The sequence below is a fragment of the Vicugna pacos genome, chromosome 11 (genome assembly GCF_048564905.1).
Source record: "Vicugna pacos chromosome 11, VicPac4, whole genome shotgun sequence".
NCBI classification, from domain to species: Eukaryota; Metazoa; Chordata; class Mammalia; order Artiodactyla; family Camelidae; genus Vicugna; species Vicugna pacos.
The window spans coordinates 40020166-40040065 of record NC_132997.1 but is presented as its reverse complement, the minus strand read 5'-3'; the positions used below and the strand labels follow the sequence as shown (position 1 = coordinate 40040065).

The following is a 19900-nucleotide window of genomic DNA, read 5'->3' as shown; positions in this document are numbered from 1 at the left end:
TTCCTAACCACACACAGCCTGATTATTTTATTCATAGTATTTTGTGTCTCTTAATCCTTTACCCATGTCTTGCCCCTCCCCACCCTCCTCTCCTCCCCAGTAACAACTAGTTTCTTCTCTATCTCTGTGAGTCTGTTTCTGTTTTGTCATATGTGCTTTCTCTTATTTTTTAGACTCCACATATAACTGATAACATACAGTATTTGTCTCTCTCTGACTTGTTTCACTAAGCATAATATCCTCCAGGTTCGTCCACGTTGTTTCAAATGGCAAGATTTCATTCTATTTTTATGCCTGAGTAGTGTTCCATTATATATATATATATATATATATATATATATATATATATATATATACACACACACATATATATATTATATAGTGTACATATTTTTTATCCTTTCATCTGTTGGCTGACACTTAGGATGCTTCCATATCTTGGCTTTTGTAGTGCTGCTTTGAACATCGAGGTGCATGTATCTTTTCAAACTGGTGTTTTTGCTTTCTTTGGCTATCTATTCAGAAGTGGAATTGCTGGATCCTATGGTAGTTTTACTTTTAGTTTTTCAAGGAATCTCCATACTTTCCTCCATACTGGCTGCACCAATTTGCATTCTCACCAACCGTGTACAAAAGTTCCTTTCTCTCCACATCCTCTCCAACATTTGTTATTTGTAGACTTTTCAATGATAGCCATTCTGACAGGTCAGGTGATGTCTCAGTGAGGTTTTGATTTGCATTCACTGATGATGAATGATGTTGAGCATCTTTTCATGTGTCTGTTGGTCACCTGTATGTATTCTTTGGGGGAAAAAAATGCCTATTCAGTTCTTCTGCCATTTTTAAATCAGATTGTTTGGTTTCTTGAGATTGAGTTCTATGAGCTGTTTGTCTGTTCTGGATATTAACCCCTTATCAGTCATGTCATTTGCAAATGTTTTCTCCAGTTCAGTATTTTGCCCTTTTGTTGTGTAGGTGGTTTCCTTTGCTGTGGAAAAAGCTTCTAAGTTTAATGAGTCCCATTTGTTCACTTTTGCTTCCTTTGCATTAGGAGACAGGTCCAAACATAATTATGGCTACAATTTATGTCGAAGAGTGTTCTCCCTATGTTTTCTTCTTAGAGTTTTATGGTTTCTGGTCTTACACTTAGATCTCTATTTTGAGTTTATTTTTGGATATGCTGTAAGCAAATGTTCATTCTTCTCCATGTAGTTGTCCAGTTTTCCCAGCATCACTTATTGAAGAGACTGGCTTTTCCCCCATTGAATATTCTTGCCTCTTTTGTCCTAGATTAATTGACTGTAACTGCATCTGTGTATTTCTAGGCTCTATTCTGTTCCATTGACCTGTGGGTCTGTTTCTGTGCCAGTGCCATGCTGTTCTTCTTTCTGTAGTTTTACTGGATAGTTTGAAGTGAGGACACACAATATGTCCATCTCTGTTCTTCTTTCTGAAGATTGCTTTGGCTATTCAGGTCAGGCCACTGTTTCCATACAAATTCTGGAATCATTTGTTCTACTTCTGTGAAAAATGCCATTGGTATTTTAATAGGGATTGGATTGAATCTGTAGATTGCCTTTATGAGTATGGTCATTTTTACAGTATTCATTCTTCTGATCCTTGAAGTACATCTTTCCATCTGTCTGTGTGATCTTCCATTTCTTTCATCAATGTCTTATACTTTCCTGTGTAGAGTTTTTTTTCCTGTGTAGAGATCTTTTACCTCCTTAGATTTATTCATAGGTATTTTACTCTTTTTGATGGAATGGTAAATGGGATTATTTTTTAATTTGTCTTTCTGATAGTTTGTGCTTAGTGTATAGAAATGCAACGGATTTCTGTATATTGATTCTGTATTTTGCAACTTGACTGAATTCACTGATGAGCTCTGGTCGTTTTTTGGTGGCGTCTCTAGGCTTTTCTGTGTATAGTGTCATGTCATCTGTGAACAGTGACAGATTCGCTTCTTCCTTTCTATTTTGGATTCCTTTGATTTCTTTTTCTTATCTGATTGCTGTGGCTAGGACTTCCAAAACAATGTTGAATAGAAATATCAAGAGTAGGCATTCTTGTCTTGTTCCTGATCTTAGAGGAAATGCTTTCAGCTTTTCACTGTTGAGTATGATGTTGGCTGTGGGTTTATCCTATGTGGCCTTTATTATGTTGAGGTGTGTTCCCTCTCTACACACTTTGTGGAAAGTTTTTAATCATAAGCGGATGTTGAAATTTCTCAGGAGCTTTTTCTGCGTCTATTGAGGTGAACGTGATAAATTTTCAATTTGTTACTGTGGTGTATTACATTGATTTGCAGATATTGAACCATATAAGGTTATTCTTTTTGTAAGAATTCACTAAGCTTCACGTTTGTTTTGTGTCATTTGCTATATATCGGGGATCTGATACAAACTAGGAATTCCAACTCCAACCCCAGAGGCTACAGCCCGCGGAGGCAGTCGGTCAAGGAGGAGAAAGGAGGCCCCAGGGAGCTCTGGCTGAGGCTCAAGTGGGAACGGAGCCGGGCTGCCCTGCTGCAGACTCACTGCAGGGGGCGCTGCAGGCACACAGGGATCAAGGAAAGGGCTGCAGTTCCTGTATCGGACCCCTGGGAAGCTCAGAGGCCTGTCCCGTCCAACTCAGAACTGGAGAGCAGACGGCGAGGAGGGCTTCGGGGGGTCCTGGCCCCACGGCTGGCGGGCACAAGCCCTGCATTCGGAGAGTCAGGCCTGTGCGCGGGGCCCCGAGCACCCGGAGAACCGGCCGGGCCTGCAGCCCAGTGTAGGAGGGCGGAGGCCTGCAATCCCGGGCCGGGAGGAGGCGGCCCACCCCGTGAGGCTGGTTGCTGCCAGGCTCTGCTTGTCCCGGTGGCTCCTTCCGTTGGGCCCACTCCGTTTCTCTCCAGGCCTCCGTGTACAGTCACCAACCTCACGGACTTGCCCTGCGCCCCGCTTGGTCAGATCCCAGCCTGGCTTGGGCTCCGGATCTGTTTGCACTGGTTTGGAGCCAGCCTTGCCTCCCGCCAGGATCCCCCACATCCACCCTCCTTCCAGGCCCGGGAAGGTTGGAAGCCACGGCTCCCCGCCGCCCCCAGGCATCACCCTCCATCGAGGAGGGCCGAGCTGTCGGCCTGGGGACAGAGGAGGTCAGAACTGGGGCTGATGGGCTCCCCTGGGGGCCGTGGGGAGCAGGAGAAGCGGATCCACCGTCCTTTCCTTCTCTGGACACTGGAGCATGAGGCCGTGAGCTTGATTGGGTGCCCAGGGTCCCCAAGGGAAGGAGCAGGGCAGCCAGAAGTCCGGGGCGGCGTTGCCCACGCCAGGACGCGTCATTCCGCCCACTTACTTATACAAGCAGTGACATCCATGAACCCTGGCCCTGCGCTGCCGGCGCCCGGGTGCTGGCGAGACCCCAGACGGGGTCAGACAAGGACAGAACAGGCGCTGGGCCTAAGGCTGCCCTCAGCACCTGCCAGCACCACCTCCTCTCCAGGTAGTCCTTGGGTGGCGGGCCCCTCCCGGGGTCTGCGATTCCACCGCAGGGTCATAAAAGTTAGAAGGGAACAGCCAGGTGCCTGGAGTCAGCAATGCGGTTTCTGCTGTGATCTAGCCAGTGTAGACATGCACACAGGGACTGGAGCCTGGACTAGGGGTCCACCAAGGGCAATCTCCTGCCCTCTTCACTGCTTGTTGACAGCTCTGAGATGGTCTTCAGGCCAGATGGGCGAGTCAGCCAGGCTCAGCTGCCCTCAGAAGAGGTTCCAGAAGGGGCACACCGAAGGGAGGGCAGGACACGCTAGTGGCCCTGAGCAGTGAAGTGCCCCTAAAGAATGAGATCTGACCCTGGGCTCCAGTCTCTCCCCAACCCACACTGGAAGTCCTTCAGCACCCCATTCTTTTCCCTCTTTCTTCCGCTTGGACCTCTGTCTTCAACTCTCTTCTGTCATCCTCAAAGGACATCGCTCCACTCCATGGACTGCCGCTGCTGGTCCCTCTGGCGGCCTCCCAGAGCTCTCCCTGCACCACACCAGCCCCAGACTCTTAGATCCGCCTCCGACTGGGCATTGTGCCCTAAGAGCTGGGGACACCTGGCAAGAGACGGTCCCTTTTCACCTACAGCCTCCAATCAATGGAGGAGGAGGCAGAAACTGACACGTCTACTTATATCAGCTGGTGACGAGTGCCTTAAAAAAAGTTACCCAGGGTAAGGGATGGTGAGGGAGGGGTGTTAGATGGAGAAGCCCTGGTCAAATGACAGTAGTGACGAAGGTTTTTCGTTGTTTATCTGTTGCCACCTTGTACATGTTGGACCACGTACATCTCTCTATATTCAAAATACTACCTTGGAGAGAAAGCAAAATTAACAATAGTAAACAAAAGTGAGATTTGTTGATACATAAAATATGATGTAATTTATGTTTAAAAGCAGTGGGCGTCTGTCAACGCCCACTGGTCCTTCTAAGGAAAGGGGTGTAGACAGACTCTCCCTGGTGAGTGGCAGCTTCGCTGGCTGGCCAGGAGCCTGGGTGCCCATCTGAGCCTCCTGAAGTGAGAACAGAGGGGGCAGGAGATGGCACAGGGGAGCCATAGGAGGGGGCGTGACAGAGGGTGCGTGAGGCATGGGGATGACAGGACAGCTGGCAGGGGACTCATGCACACATGCTCCTGAGGGCTGGTCACCACCGCTGAGATGTGTCCTGAGTTCCCTTGTGTCCACCCCTCAGGGACCTGGGAGGGTCCTTACTCTGTGCGGCCTGAGAAGACCTACGGGGCACGGCGGGGCGGGTGGAGTGAAACACGGGAACGAGGGCTGCCGGGGACCAGAGTGTGAGCACAGCAAGACCCAAGGCGAGCACGGTTCTGACCAGCTTGGGCCACTTGTCGCTGAGAGGAGGCATATGTTCGAGAGGCAATGAAAACCAACAGTGTGGGTCCTTGAAGGTCAAGGGGAGACACTTAGACTCCAGAGGGGATGGGCAGCCGCGGCCAGTTGGGCAGGGGTAGTTTCAGGACTTGGTTGCAGATGGATGTGGCTGGAAGCGAGGAAAGATGGTTTGCCTAAGGGCGAGCCTGGAGACTGGCTTGGCACCAGCACAAGGGCCCTAGTGGGACACGAGAAGGACCTGAAGGAGCTGGTGGAGATGGAAAAGCAGGAGAGAACGTGACATGCTGTGGAGGCTGCATCACAGGGGCCGATATGGAAGAGGTGTAGGTCAGGGTTATTTAATCGTGTGATCAAGCCCATTCAGGCTGTTGGTAGTGGGGCCAGGGGTGTTTTCTGTAAGGACAGAAATGGCGAAGAGCCAGGCTTCATGGGAACAAGGCTGGGATCTGGGAAGCATTACGATCAGAGGAGGCTCCTTGTTTCGTGTGTATGGTCCACGTCTCTTGTTTCTGAGACTCTACCCTGCGCTCTGTGGGTTCCAGGTTTCTGTTCCCTGTGATTTCATCCTGCAAGTGGTCCAGGGTTGCCATGGCACCAGTTCTGACCTGCATCTCTGTGACTCAGAAGTTCCCATGCTCCACACTTGTGAACACAGTTTGGGGGCTTTGCAGTGAAATACTTGGCCAGCATTGAGCCACGCGTGCTTAATGGGTCATGTGTCTCCTATTGGGTGAGGTCACCCAGGGCTGCCCCTCCCTGAGCTTTGGCAAAGCAGATTAGGTCAGAAGTTGAATGACGTGTCTGGCAGAAATGCCGCAGGGAAGCAATTGGAGGCAATAACAGGGTCAATCCAGTCTTTTCTCTTTTTTTGAAACTGAAAGACAGTCAGTGTATAATGTTGCGTCAACTTCCGGTGTACAGCATAATGTTTCAGTCATACATGTACATACGTATATTCGTTTTCATTAAAAATTACTGAAAGATATTGAGTATAGTTCCCTGTGCTATACAGTATAAACCTGTTGTTTTTCTATTTTGTATATGGTGTATAATAGTAGGATCAATCTGTTCTCACTGAAAAACGTTGCTGCATTTCACTGAAAGGAAAGCAGGAAGGTGAATATTTTCTGAAGGTCAACACCAGGTTATAATTTTTTTAAAATCTACACTCGACATTATTGTCAATGGGGAAATGTTAAAATTCCTTCAAAACTAAAAATATACAAAGGATGACCACAATCACCACCTCTATTCCACATTATGTTGGTGATCCTAGCCAGCATAGTAAGAGAAGAAAAAGAAAATGTATAAAATATAAATGGAAAGGCAGAAACAAAATTATCATTACATAGGTGATATTATCTAATAGAAACCAAAGAAATCTATAGACAAACTGTTATGTTAATAAAAGCTTATATAAAAATCAACCACAGTTTTATACCCCAACATCAGTTAGAAAATAAAATCTTAAAAATAATGCTATTTCTGTTGGAAACAAAGAAGCCACAAACTAATATATGGGAAAAAATCTTATAAAAAATGTACAGTACCAGTTTGGAAAAAAATGTGAAGCTTCTTATAGGACATAAAAGGCCCAAATAAATACAGGAGTGCCCAGAAACAGCCTCAGAAGAATATGAAACCGTGACATAAGACAACGGTGATGATGAAGGCTATATTAATTTCCAGTGGCTACTGCAACAAATTGCCACAAGCTTAGTGGCTTAAAGTAACACAAATTGGTTATCATACAGTTCTGGAGCTCAGACTTCTAAAATGCGTCCATGGGGCTTCATTTCTTTCAGAGGCGCTAGAGAAGGATGCGTTGTTTTGCCTTTGCCAATTTCTAAAAGCTGCCTAACTTCCTTAGCTCCTGACCCCTTCTTCTGTCAAGTGATTGCATCACTCCAATCTCTGACCCTGCTTCTGTCCTTGTATTTCTTTAAGTCTACTTCTCCCTCTTATGAAGACCCTTCTGATTACACTGGGCTCACCCACATAATCCAGGATAATCTCCCATTCTCATGACCCTTAATTTAGTCATAACGCAAATTCCCTTTTGCCATAAGAGGTAACACATTCTCAGGTTCCAAGGATTAGGAAGTGGACCTCTTTGGGGAACCATTATTCAGCCTTCTACAAAGACCAACAGAAAAGGAACAGAAAATCCAGCTAGACAATTGTTCATTCATATGGAAAAAATGAAATTGATATTTGTAACGCAAACATTCAATTCCAATTTGAATGCTCAAATGTGAAAGCAAAATTTAATACTTTCAGAAGATAATACAGATGAATGTCTTTATCAACTTGGGTAGAGAATGGTCTATTCAACAATTTTATTTCATTCTAATCATGAAAGAAACGATTAATACTTGCTACAGTAAAATGAAGATCTTCTGTTTGATAAAAGATACTATAAAGAAAGTGAAAAATCAAGCCACAAACCAGAAGGTAATCACAACATACCTAATGAACAAAGGAATAGTATTGAGAATACTATTTAGAATAACTAAAACAATCAATAAGGAAAAGATAAATCAATAGAAAAATGGACAAAAGACCAGTGGTCCATAAATAGGTTCCAGCTCATTGGTAATGAGAAAAATAGATGATAGCAATGAGATGTCATGTTATACCCACCAAATTAGGAAAAAAAATTTAAATCTGATAGTTTGAAGTGTTGGAGGGAATATGGGGCAATGAGAGCACCTTTAACTGCAGGTTGGGGTATAAATTGGTTCAACCACTTTGTCAAATAACTTGACAGTATTTTGTAAAACTGAACATGTGTGTATCCCATGAACTGTGTATTCCACTCCTAGGTATAAACCCTAGAGAAACTCTTGCACAGGTGCATGTGAAGGTATTTGTGAGCTGGATCATAACAGCATTCTTGAAATTAAAAAAAAAACTGAGGAAAATGTATATTTCTGTTGTTGACCTCAATGCCTAAATAAGTTGTGATAAAATCACATAATGGAATGTTTTCAAGCTGTGAAAATGGATGACTTACAGTGACATGCAGAAATAAAGATGAATCTTGGAAAACATGAAGTAGTGGGGGAAAAAAGAAAGCCTCAGGAAACAACACACTTTGTAAATCTCAAAAACAAGCAAGTTGAGCTACATGTTGTTTTGAGATACATCCATGTTTGGTAACGCTATTTTTAAAAAGCATGCAAATGATACACACAAAATTCAAGGCAGGAGCCATCTCTGCAGGAGTAGCAGGGACGGAATAGTTGGCTTGAAGGAAAGCTACTCTAATGTTGAAGTCACGTTCTAGATCTGAAGTTTGGGGTGGGTATGTAGACATTTGTTTTATTATTATTATAACTTATATATACACCATAGTTTTAAAAAGTTAAGTCCTGGTTAATTAAAAATCCATATTTATGTTAAGCAAAAGAAGTCATGAATAGACAAGCCAGTGACTGGGAGAATAGATTCACAACACATTTATCTGCCCAAAGAACACCTACGTATCAAAAAGAAAAGGACAGATAACTCAGTTAGAAAATGAGCAAAAGACTTGAACAGGCATTTCATAAAGAGGCATTCAAATGGCCTATGAGCACTTGAAAAAGTGCTCAACCTCTTCATTCAAGGAGGAAATGCAAATTAAAACCTCAGTGAGATACTCCTGCATACCAGACAGGCCAGCTAAAATCTAAAAGTCTGACAATATTATGTGCTGACAAGGATACAGAGCATCCTTCATTTTCAGAGGGAGAATAAATCATTGTTACCCCCTTCAGAAAACTGTTGAACATTATCTACTGAAGTTAAATATACACCTAACCCTATGATTCAGCAATTTCACTTCTTGGTATTTACCCCCCAAAAAATGAATGCATATATCTGCGAAAGACATGGATGAGAAAGTTCATGTCAGCCTTATTCATAATAGCCCCAAACTAGAAAAGACCTGCATGTCCATCAACACAGTATATAAATCTTGGTGTATTTATAGAATAAAAACAAATTATTGATATAACAGAGATGAGTCATCAACATTTTGTTGAGCAGAAGGAGTCACACACATGTTGTGTATTTCCATAGACATGAAGTTCAAGAGCAGGTTAATCTACGATGATAGAAGTCAGAATAGTGGTTACCCTGTGGTACCTAGGAAAATGCACGAGGAAACCTCTGGGATGATGGAAATGTTCTAGATCTTGAACTGAATGGTGGTTATATGGTGTATACATATGCATGTTTTATAGCATTGTATAATTAAGATTTGTGTGTTCTGCTATATATAGGTTATACCATTAAAAAAGAAAAAAAACTTCCAGTGTCCCCTCTCAACCAGGTTTCTCTTTCTCAGCATGCCCTGTGTAAGAATTCTAGCACCCTTTTCTCTGTGGACCTTTTATGTCTCATGAATTTAGCTTACCTAGATTCAACCTCGGCCTGTGAATCTTTCCCACTTAAGATCTTCCTAATAAGGGTCTGTCTCAGTCAGCTATGGCTGTGTAACAAAGTACACTAACAATTAGTAGCTTAAAACAACAGTCCTCTTGTCAGCTGTTCAGGTATTTGAGTGATGCTCAGTGGGCATGGCTTCTCCTCCACATGGTATCATATGGGGCAGCTCAACTAGGGCTTCCCTCTTCTTAACAATGCCTGCTCTTTATGCATTACTTTAACACATCATATCCTTTCCCACTGAGCTCTTGTGAAACTTTCTGATAATGGCTTCCACAGTCCCTGAAACAAACATTAAAAACATGCTACACTAGGGCCTTGAGCTTTGCACCAGCATCAGGTGTCCTCTATGTGTCTAAAAAACCCTGCTAAGGAAACACACAAGAAGTATTATCCATGCTACAATTAAAAGACTAATTCTAGTCTAAGATTTTTTTTTTAATTTTCTCTCCCTTACAAAAGGAAACTTTATTTTGGATAAACCCATGATTGGATAATTAAGTCGGCCCCTTCTCTTGACAGTGTTCCCCACTAGGCCTAGCTTCTTCCTGGATTTCTCATTCAGGCTACATCCTCAAAAAGCCAAAGTGTCAGTAAAAATGCACATGGAGCAAAACAGAAATAAATGTCAAAGTCTGCACAGATAAAATACATCAGTCAGCCTTCTCACCCAGCAGATTATTTCAGGAAACACCCATGGAACTCAGGGAGGATACTGCTGCCCTTCAGAGTTGCAGACACAGGGAGCATCACCAGTAAAGGACAGGCCTGGAGAATTGGGTTTCAGCACTGAGTTAGCCCTTAGCTGCTAACTGTGATCCCGGCCTCCTCCAGGCCGCAGTTCCTGCCAGTGTGACAATTAATGAGGCAGTGCACAGAAAACCCCTAGCACCAGACCTAGCCCCTTCCAAAGCACCTTGTAGATATGCAATAGATGTTGGCTTCCGCTGGGACAACTGAAGCAGCCCAGCCCTGCAGACAGCTGTCCGTGTCCAACCACTTTATCAGCTGTCATGGAACCAGGCACTGGTAGGCTGTCCCCACTCGGCACTGCCTCTTCCAAAGGAGTTGTTCATTATTCTACTGCACAAGGCTGTACACATCTGTGGCTCACCCCCTGCGTGTTCATCACTGGCAAATCATTGCACTTTGTAGAAGATTTACTTAAAATGTCATTGCATTATTTTGATGCATAAAAAAATCTATATACCACATTCATAAATAACTCATAACTGCCAGGCAAGGCCCAAAGTAAACCTCCATTATTTTTTTTTACTTTCATAGTGCCTTGAAAATTAGTTAAAATTTAGCTTGTCCACAATTTATGAGCTCTCCCGGCGTAGACCTGGAACTCCAGAACTGGAACATCAGCTCTTCTCTAAAAATTGAAGGCTAGCGGGAGGGTGTAACTCAAGTAGCAAAGCGGATGCTTTGATCCCCAGAACCTCCATTAAAAAAATTAATAAATAAACCTAATTACCTTCCCCTGCTCCAAAAAAAAAAACCCACTAAAAAAAAAAGTTAGCATTAAAAAAAAAAATTGAAGCCTGTGCCAGGCATATCCTAGGGGCTCAGTGTACATCAGCAGTTTATATTAAAACATCCCTCAAAATGTGATTGTAGGTTGGAGCAGCAAAATGAGGTAGTCGTTGAAAAAGTAACAGGTGCTTGAAAAAGATTCACTGCATTTTGGTTTCTCTTATATGTGATTCTGCTATGTCACTTACTCCTAAAACCCTAAAAATAAATGGTGTATTTAATATTAGTCCATCGAACTATTTCTGGCCGGCCATGGTAGGTGGTGCAGTAATTCATGCTTAGCATTTCAGAAACTGTTCAGTGATCCAAAGGTTAAAGGCAGGAAGTGGTATATCCAGGGCCTGGCATAGATACAGTGAATGTTCAGTACAGGTGAGTTATTTTTAGGAAAACTGGGCTTACGTTTTCCCCTTGCGTGACAGCAGCAGGAAACACTGGAGTCGCGGTACGTGCTTAAGCACTGCGTGATCTGCACTGTTTTCTTTTCCACGATGTGCTGTAGAGCTGGAGTCCTGACAACGAGACTCCTGAAACCAAGAGCATTTATTTTTATTTTTTCAGTTTAGTCACTAAAAATTCTTTGATGCTCTACTTGGTTACTCATGCAGGAATTCATGCTCAAGTACTTCAGAAACTGTTCCATGGTCTAAAGGTTCAACTCAGGATGTGGGTTCCCCCCTGAAGACAGTCCCAGCTACCACTCACTTTATAATTTGTTATCTTATCAAAGTAGTATATGTATGTACTTTAAAAAGTCAAAAGTGCTACAGTGAAAAAGGTTACAGTGAGCTACAGCAGTTCCCTTGGCCCTCCTGCAAGGTACCGCATCCCTGTTACCCAGAAGCCCCCACTCCCCCGTCTTTCAGCTGCTGCTTCTGTCTGTTCCCTCCTGATTTCTAAACAATATGCTTATACTGTTATTTCTTGATTTTTCCATCAACCGGCGGCCCTGGGAGACTAGGATTCCCTCTCCTATGGCCCCCTGCCCCTACTTATCCTTCCAACATACCCATATCACACGTGCTGAAATCAATATTTCACCAATATTGTGTAATATTACAACAATTGTGTAAATATTGAGCTACATATAATAACCTTCGATTACATTTTTTTCTTGTGCAACATTTGGTTAACCTCTAAGTCAATACTTTGCTTCATTTTCTAAGTACATGTCTCTAATTGATCCCAAACTGCCAACTGACATGTAAATTGCTTCTCAGCACATTCAAACTAGTGAGCTATCATATCAACCTAGTTTTTTCTAGTCTTTTTTTCTAATTGAATTAGTCAGTTTACAGTGTTGTGTTAATTTCGATGGACAGCATAGTGATTCATATACATATACAACAGTATATATATATATATACCTTGTCATATTCTTTTTCATTATAGGCCATTACAAGGTATTGAATATAGTTCCCTGTGCTCTACAGTAGGACCTTGTTATTTATCTATTTTATATATAGTAGTTTGTATCTACCAATCCCGAACTCCTAATTTATCCCTTCCCACCCCTTTCCCCACCACTGTAAGCAAAAGTTTGTTTTCTATGTCTGTGAGTCTGTCTCTGTTTTGTAAATAAGTTCATTTGTGTCATTTTTTTAGATTCCACATGTAAGTATCATATGGTATTTTTCTTTCTCTTTCTGGCTTATTTCATTTAGTAAGACGATCTGCAAGTCCATCCATGTTGCTGCAGTGGCATTATTTCATTCTTTTTTATGGCTGAGTAGTGTTCTATTGTATATGTATATCACAACTTCTTTATCCAGTCATCTGTTGATGGACATTTAGGTTGTTTCCATGTTTTGGCTGTTGTAAATATTTCCATTATGAACATTGGGGTGCACTTATCTTTTCAAATTAGAGTCTCCTCCAGATATATGCCCAGGAGTGGGATTATTGGATTATATGGTAAGTCTATTTTCAACTGTTTGAGGTATCTCCATACTGTTTTCCACAGTGGCTGCACCGAATTACATCCTCACCAACAGTGTAGGAGGGTTCTTTTATTTCCATACTCTCTCCAGCATTTACCATTTGTGGACTTCTGAATGATGGCCATTCTGACTGGTATGAGGTGATACCTCATTGTAGTTTTGATGTTCAGTCTAATGTTTTCTTACCTATGTCCCTCCTGGAGTCCTAAAGCTTAGAAGAGAGAAATTTAAATGGTTTCTTCTTTGCTGTAAGAAATTAGAATTTATTTTAGAAATTCATTGAGATAAAAATAAAGTTAATTTAAGCCAGTTTCATTAGGACACTGAACATTCAAACACAAGTAAGTCCTGCTTCCTGCCCTCAACAAACTCAGTCTGGATGGGGAAACTCATGAAACAGAAAGAGGTAGAGACCTTTAACGGATGCAGGGATACAATGAGAGGTCACCCCAGGGAGGACAGCGTGAGTGCTGCGACCCCTGCTTACGTTTGGAATCAGGCAGATCTGGGTTTAAATCCAGATTCTGCCCCTTATGGGGCCTCAGGTAACCAATCTGACCTAAAGTCTCAATGTATTTCTCAATGAAATACAGATACCACTCACCCTTCCAGGAGGTTGGAGAGATTATATCAGAGAAGAGATGTGAAATCACCTAGCAGCATGTTGGACCCGTGTGCTAAGTCACAGAAAAACTCCAAATGAAATCCAAGTTTCACAAACCTTACGATTCATGCCCATGTTAATTTCATTTTGCACTCATCCTCCCCCGGATCACCATGCAACGTTTGGACTTCTACGGTTTTGTAACTAGGGGAGTAAAAAGCTCAGTTTTACCAGCAGGTACAAACTTTGTTTCAGTTCATCACCATTTCAGAGCCTGACTCAAGTCTCATCTGCCAGAAACTCCTTGTGGTGGTTGTGAGAAAAGCCGCCCCAGTGAAAATTCTGCTGTTGTATATTCTAAGAGGATTGTAAGATTTCAGCCAGCCATCAGGTGGTATTACTTGAAAGCTAAAGGGACAGTTTGTAAAGTACGACCATTTCCTGGCGTCTTCCTCAGCTTGGCTCTTCATCGAAGGGTCCGGTTCCTGCTGCTCACATGCCTGCTTTTCCTCCTAGAGTCTTGGTCTTGTCAGCAAACAGTGGTCACATTTTCTTCACATCATCGCACAGAGTTGTTTTGAGTTACAACCCCAGCTCTTGATGTTTTAAAACGCTTTAAATACCTTAAACTCTTTGTAAACTGGCTCTATTCTCTTTTTGCTTTGACTCTATTTGCTTTCTTTCAGGGATCGAGACATTTTAGATTTTAGAGGATCAGGAGATTCAGGAATAAGTCTAAGAATCATTCCCAATTTTTGCATTAATCTATTCATATGATGCTGGTTGAAATACACAATACCTGTTAACCTCTTAAGAACTCTTAGTTGTATATAACACATTTATTATATTTACTGCCTGCCTCTGGCAGTAAATAATGATAATCTGCCCCCAGAAAGGTCAAGTTGCCACTGAGCTATTAGAACTATTTTAACTAAGTTGAGGGTGGTTTGCTGGGATGCTCTTGAATGTAACCAGATCATATAGGCCCAATATTTACCACCCTCTGCAGACAGCTGTTAAGTAGCAATGGCAGCTTTATGTCTGTTCATTTGATTTTTCTGGCCTTTCACATTTCTTCTGAATACATACGAAATGAATAAATATATTCTTATTTAAAAGAAACTCAAATCAATACCAATTAAACAAAACCTGTTAAAACACATTTCCCCTCATCTCATCTTCCTGCAGAAATAATCATCTTTATCAGTTTGATAAATAGCCTTCCAGGATTGTTCTGTCTGTGCACTCAGAAGCATATGCAGATATTATGTGACTGTATACTTTAATGGATTATGATGCACTGTATGTATGACTGTGCAATTTGAATTTCCCCCAAACAGTATGACTTTGAGATCTTGTCAGTACAAGAATGATCTCTTTCTTTCCACAGATGTATGGTATTTCAGAGATTTGCCCTAAATGTAATGCTTATGACGCATAATACTTTTTGCCTTAATTTCACTGTTATTACTTGTGGATGAGCAAATCCTTGAGGGCAAAAGTGATTGTGAGTGCTCTGTTCTTCCATCTTCTCTCTCTATTAGGTCAAGTGATGTTTCATTAGCCTGTTAATTCTTCAATGCTTTCTTAAAAGGTTTAAGAAAAAGAATTTTTTCCTGCCAGCATTTTAATTGTTTTCAGCAAGATGGTTAGTTTGAACTCTTCTGTTGGCTGTTTGGGTTTTTGCTTTTTTTTGTTTTTTTTTATCTACTATATAGCTAAACTATTTTCTTTTTGTTTCTAACAAATTCTCTATGGATTTATTTGGATTTTGTATTAGACAGTCTTATCTGCATGTGGTTTCAGGCTTAATTTTCAAACTTTTGTCTGTCATTCTTTGTCTTATCACACTGAGACCTCTAAATAATATCAAACAGAAATACTGACATTGGCAATTCTTATTTTGATGCTGAATTTCAAGAAAATAATTCTAGGATTTTACTGTTAAGGTAAATTTCTGTAAGTTTTTACTAAATACCTTCAATAATTGTTTCAAGGAAGTTCCCTTCTATTTCTACTTTTTTAAAAGATCTTTTTTCTTTGAATATTTCTGAATTGTTAACATTGAATCTTCAAATAAGGCATTTCTTTTCAGCTAGTCTTTCCATTTATTTTGAATATTTATCTTTGAATATTATTTGAATTAAATTCTTTTTATGCATCCACTGAGAAAATTCCATGCATTTTTCCTCTTTATTAATGTGATAAGTTACCAATACTGATTTTTCTTTTCTTTTCTTTTATTGAGTTTTAGCAGTGTGTGTAGCCTCCAGTTTTCTTTCTTTCTTTCATTCTTTCTTTTTGCTTTAATATATTTTTATAGATAAAGTATAGTCAGTTTACAATGTTGTGTCAATTTCTGGTGTACAGCACAATGCTTCAGTCATAAAGGAACTTACATACATTCGTTCTCATATTCTTCACCATAGGTTAGTACAAGATATTGAATATGGTTCCCTGTGCTATACAGAAGAAACTTGTTGTTTATCTATTTTATATGTGTAAGTTAGTATCTGCAAATCTTGAATTCCCAATTTATCCCTTCCTACCCCTTTCCCCCATGGCAAACATAAGTTTGTTTTCTATGTCTGTGAGTCTGTTTCTCTTTTGTAAATAAGTTTGTCTTTTTTTTTTTTTTAGATTCTACATATGAGTGATAGCATATGGTATTTTTCTTTCTCTTTCTGGCTTACTTCACTTAGAATGACAATCTCCAGTTTCATCCATGTTGCTGCAAATGGCATTATTTTGTTATTTTTTATGGCTGAGTAGTATTCCATTGTATAAATATACCACACCTTCTTTATCCAGTCATCTGTTGGTGGACATTTAGGTTGTTTCCATATCTTGGCTCTTATAAATAATGCTCCTATGAACACTGAGGTGCATTTGTCTTTTTGAATTAAAGTTCCCTCTGGATATATGCCCAGGAGTGAGATTGCTGGATCATATGATAAGTCGATTTTTAGTTTTTTGAGGAATCTCCATACTGTTTTCCATAATGGCTATACTAAACTACATTCCTACCAGCAATGTAAGAGGGTTCCCTTTTCTCCACACCTTCTCCAATATTTATTGTGTGTGGACTTTTGAACGATGGCCATTCTGACTGGTGTGAGGTGATACCTCACTGTAGTTTTGATTTGCATTTCTGTGATAGTTAGCGATACTGAGCATTTTTTCATGTGCCTATTGGCCATTCATCAGATATTGATTTTTCTAATGTTAATTTACCATTGCTTTCCTGTGATAAATCTAAATTGGACATGTTCTGTTTTTTTTATATATTACTGGACACAATTTGCTAATATGTTTTAAAGGAATTTGGTAGTTATGAGTGGGATAACCTCCAATTTTCCTTTTCCTATTTTGTTATCAATGTTCTATAGATTTCATCGAGTATTTAAGGGAGTTCCCTCTTTTTCAAAGCTCCAGAAGAATTTGTGTAAGACTGGAATTGTTTATTTCTTGAAAACTGAGTAGAAATAACTTTCAAAAACGTAAACTTTATATGTTATGGAATTTTTTTCTTAATGTTGATTTGATTTTTTAGAAGTTATAAAATTCTTCTGTTTTACATTTCTTTTTTTTATTAAAGTATAGTCAATTTACAATGTTAATTTCAGGTGTATAGCAAAGCAATTTAGTTATACATTTACATATACATACATATTTTTTTTGTTCCTTTTCCATTATGGCTCATTACAAGAAACTGAATTAAGTTCCTTGTGTTATACAGTAGGTCCTTGTTGTTTATCTATTTTATATATAGTAATGTGAGTCTGCTAATCCCATACTCCTAATCTATCCCTCCCCCTCTTCTCCCCCCCATAACCAGTTTTTCTTTTTCTACGTCCATGAGTCTATTTCTGTTTGTAAATGAAGTTTGTATCTTTTTTTTGATTCCACATATATTCATTCCATTTCTTCTTGTGTCAGTTTCCCTTAATTTTTCTAGTATTTTGATAACTTCATGTAAGTTATCACTTTCATTGGCACATACTTATTCAAAGTATTCAGTTAATGTCTTTTAAATCTCTGTGCCCCCAGTTAGGTTATTCTTTTCAAAGAACCTATTTTTGACCAATTAAAAAATTTTTTGCCTCTTACATTCTTTCTACTCATCAAAGGTTTATTCTATTGCTTTTGTTCTATCTTAAAAATGGAGAGTTTGTCTTTTAGAATTTTCAGCCATTCTTTTTTTTTTTTATATATAAACACTTCAGGTTAAACATTTATCCTTAGTATTGTTTCACTACATCTTAGGACTTTGGATATTTTATTTTTGTAATCATTTAGTTCTAACTTTTGAAAAATTTCCATCACAATTTCTCTAACCCATGAGTTATCAAGAAATGTGTTTTAAATTTTCTAAACAACTTAACTTTTCATTATTTGCTTCTAAATGAATTTTGAATATTTTCCCCTTAGACTTGTTTTGCCTTTTCTACAAATTTGTATCCACTGATTCGTGTTATATGTATGTTGTTTTATTTGGCTTCTTCCACCAAGCATTGTAAACATGCACTTTATCCACATTGTTGATTGAAAGAGCAGTTCTTGCCTCTTTATTGCTAAGTGGTATTCTGTTGCATAAATATATCGCAGTTTGTTTACCCATTGCCTTTTGATGGACATTTATCTTGTTTCCAGTGTTAGACTATTATTAATAAAATAGATATGAACATTTTGTCACAGATTTTTCTGTTGAATGTTTTCATTTCTCCTGGAATGGAGATGCTGGGTGACGGAGGTTTATCTTTAATTTTACAAGCAACTCCCAAAACTTTTCTGAAGTGGGGCTGATTTTACATTCCCACCAGCAACATTACCAAAGTTCCAGTTGCTCATTTGTGCCAACATTAGTGTTGTCATCTGTTAAATTTTGGCTGTTCTGCTGAAGAGACAGTAGTAGTATCTCGTAATTTAAACGTGCATTTCCATGACTACTAATGATGTTGAACACCTTTAAGATGTGTTTATTACCTATTTGTGTATCATCTTTTGTAAAGATTTTTCCCGTTTAAAAATGGGGCCATTTTACTGAGTTGTAGTTCTTTATTCTGGATTCAAAGTCTTTTGTCAAGCATATGATTTGTGAATATTTCCTCCCCATCAGAAGCTTGCATTTTCATTTTCTTAATGGTGTCTCTTTACGAAGACATTTTTAATTTTGATAAAATCTAATCTATTTTTCAAGGTTGTTGATTTCTGTATCCTGTCAAAAAAAAATTCTTGCCGGTCCCCAAAGCATGTTCTTTCATGCTTTCTTTTAAAAGCTTTATAGTTTTAGCTTTTACACTTAGATATGGTCCATCTAGAATTAATTTTTGTGTTTGGTATGAGGTCGTTTGTTTTTAAATGGACATCTAGTTTCAGAACTATTTGTTTAAAATACTTTCTTTCTACATTAAATGGTTTTGGTGCCTCTTCCAAAATTCAGTTGGTGATATATGTGTACATCTGTTTCTGGGCTCTGTCTTTGCTGTACTGATCTGTTTGCTCTTAGGCTAATATCACATGGTTTGGACGACTGTAGTTTTGCAGTGAAACTTGAAGTTCAATAGTGCACATCCTCCACCTTTGTTATTCTTCAAGATTATTTTGACTACGTTACATCCTCTGCATTTCCGTGTGAATTTGAGGTCAGTATGCCAAGTCTACTTTAAAAAAAAAAAAAGTGTTGACATTGGGCATCTCTGCCTTTTTCCGGATATTAGGAGTAAAGCAGCATACATTATATTATTGCACTTGTCATATATGCTCTTTATCTTTTTAAGGTGGCTCCCATCTATTTCTAGTTTGCTGAGAGCTGGGGGCCTTTTAAATCACGAACGGGGTTGCATTTTGTCAAATACTTTCTCTGTATCTAAATAGATGATCATAGTATTTTAGGCCTTTGTTTTGTTAACATGGTGTATTATCTTGATTTTCAAATGTTAAACCAAATGTGTTCTCCTTTGATAAACCCTACTTGGTTGTGATGTACTATGCTTTTTATATATAATGGATTTTATTTTCTAATATTTTGTTAAAGCTTTTGCATCCATCTTCATAATTTTGGTTTGTAGTTGTTTTTTTGCTGTTTATTTTTTCGATTGTCTGTCTTTAGTATTAGGGATTAATGAGTAAGCCTCATACAATGATTTGAGAAGTATTTCCCTTCTCTGCTTTCTCAGTAAGTCTATTTAAGGCAGGGAGGGTATAGCTCAGTGGTAGAGCATGTGCTTACCACGCACAGGGTCCTAGGTTCAATCCCCACTACCTCCATTATAATAAATGAGTAAATAAATAAATCTAATTACCTCCCCCAAACAAAAACAAACAATAAATAAAATGTTGGGGGAAAAAGATGATTGATATTCTTCCTTAAACATATTATGATGCATCAGTGTTCTTCTGGGACGGGACTTTTATCTGCAGGAAGATTTTAAAATATTCCTACAAACGCTTATTTGGGGGGGGAGGGTAGGTAATTAGGTTTACTGGGGATTGAACCCAGGAC

The 19900-nt window shown here is 39.7% G+C and overlaps 1 protein-coding gene and 1 non-coding gene across 2 annotated transcripts in view; both read left to right on the top strand.

Moving 5' to 3' along the window:
- The window catches only part of LOC116282380 (ral guanine nucleotide dissociation stimulator-like), a 162480-nt gene that overhangs the window by 13612 nt on the left and 128968 nt on the right, over positions 1-19900 (top strand). The gene's annotated exons all lie outside the window — the stretch shown is intronic.
- TRNAG-ACC (transfer RNA glycine (anticodon ACC)) lies at positions 19593-19665 on the top strand. Its single transcript has one exon. It is a non-coding gene; the product is annotated as a tRNA-Gly (tRNA).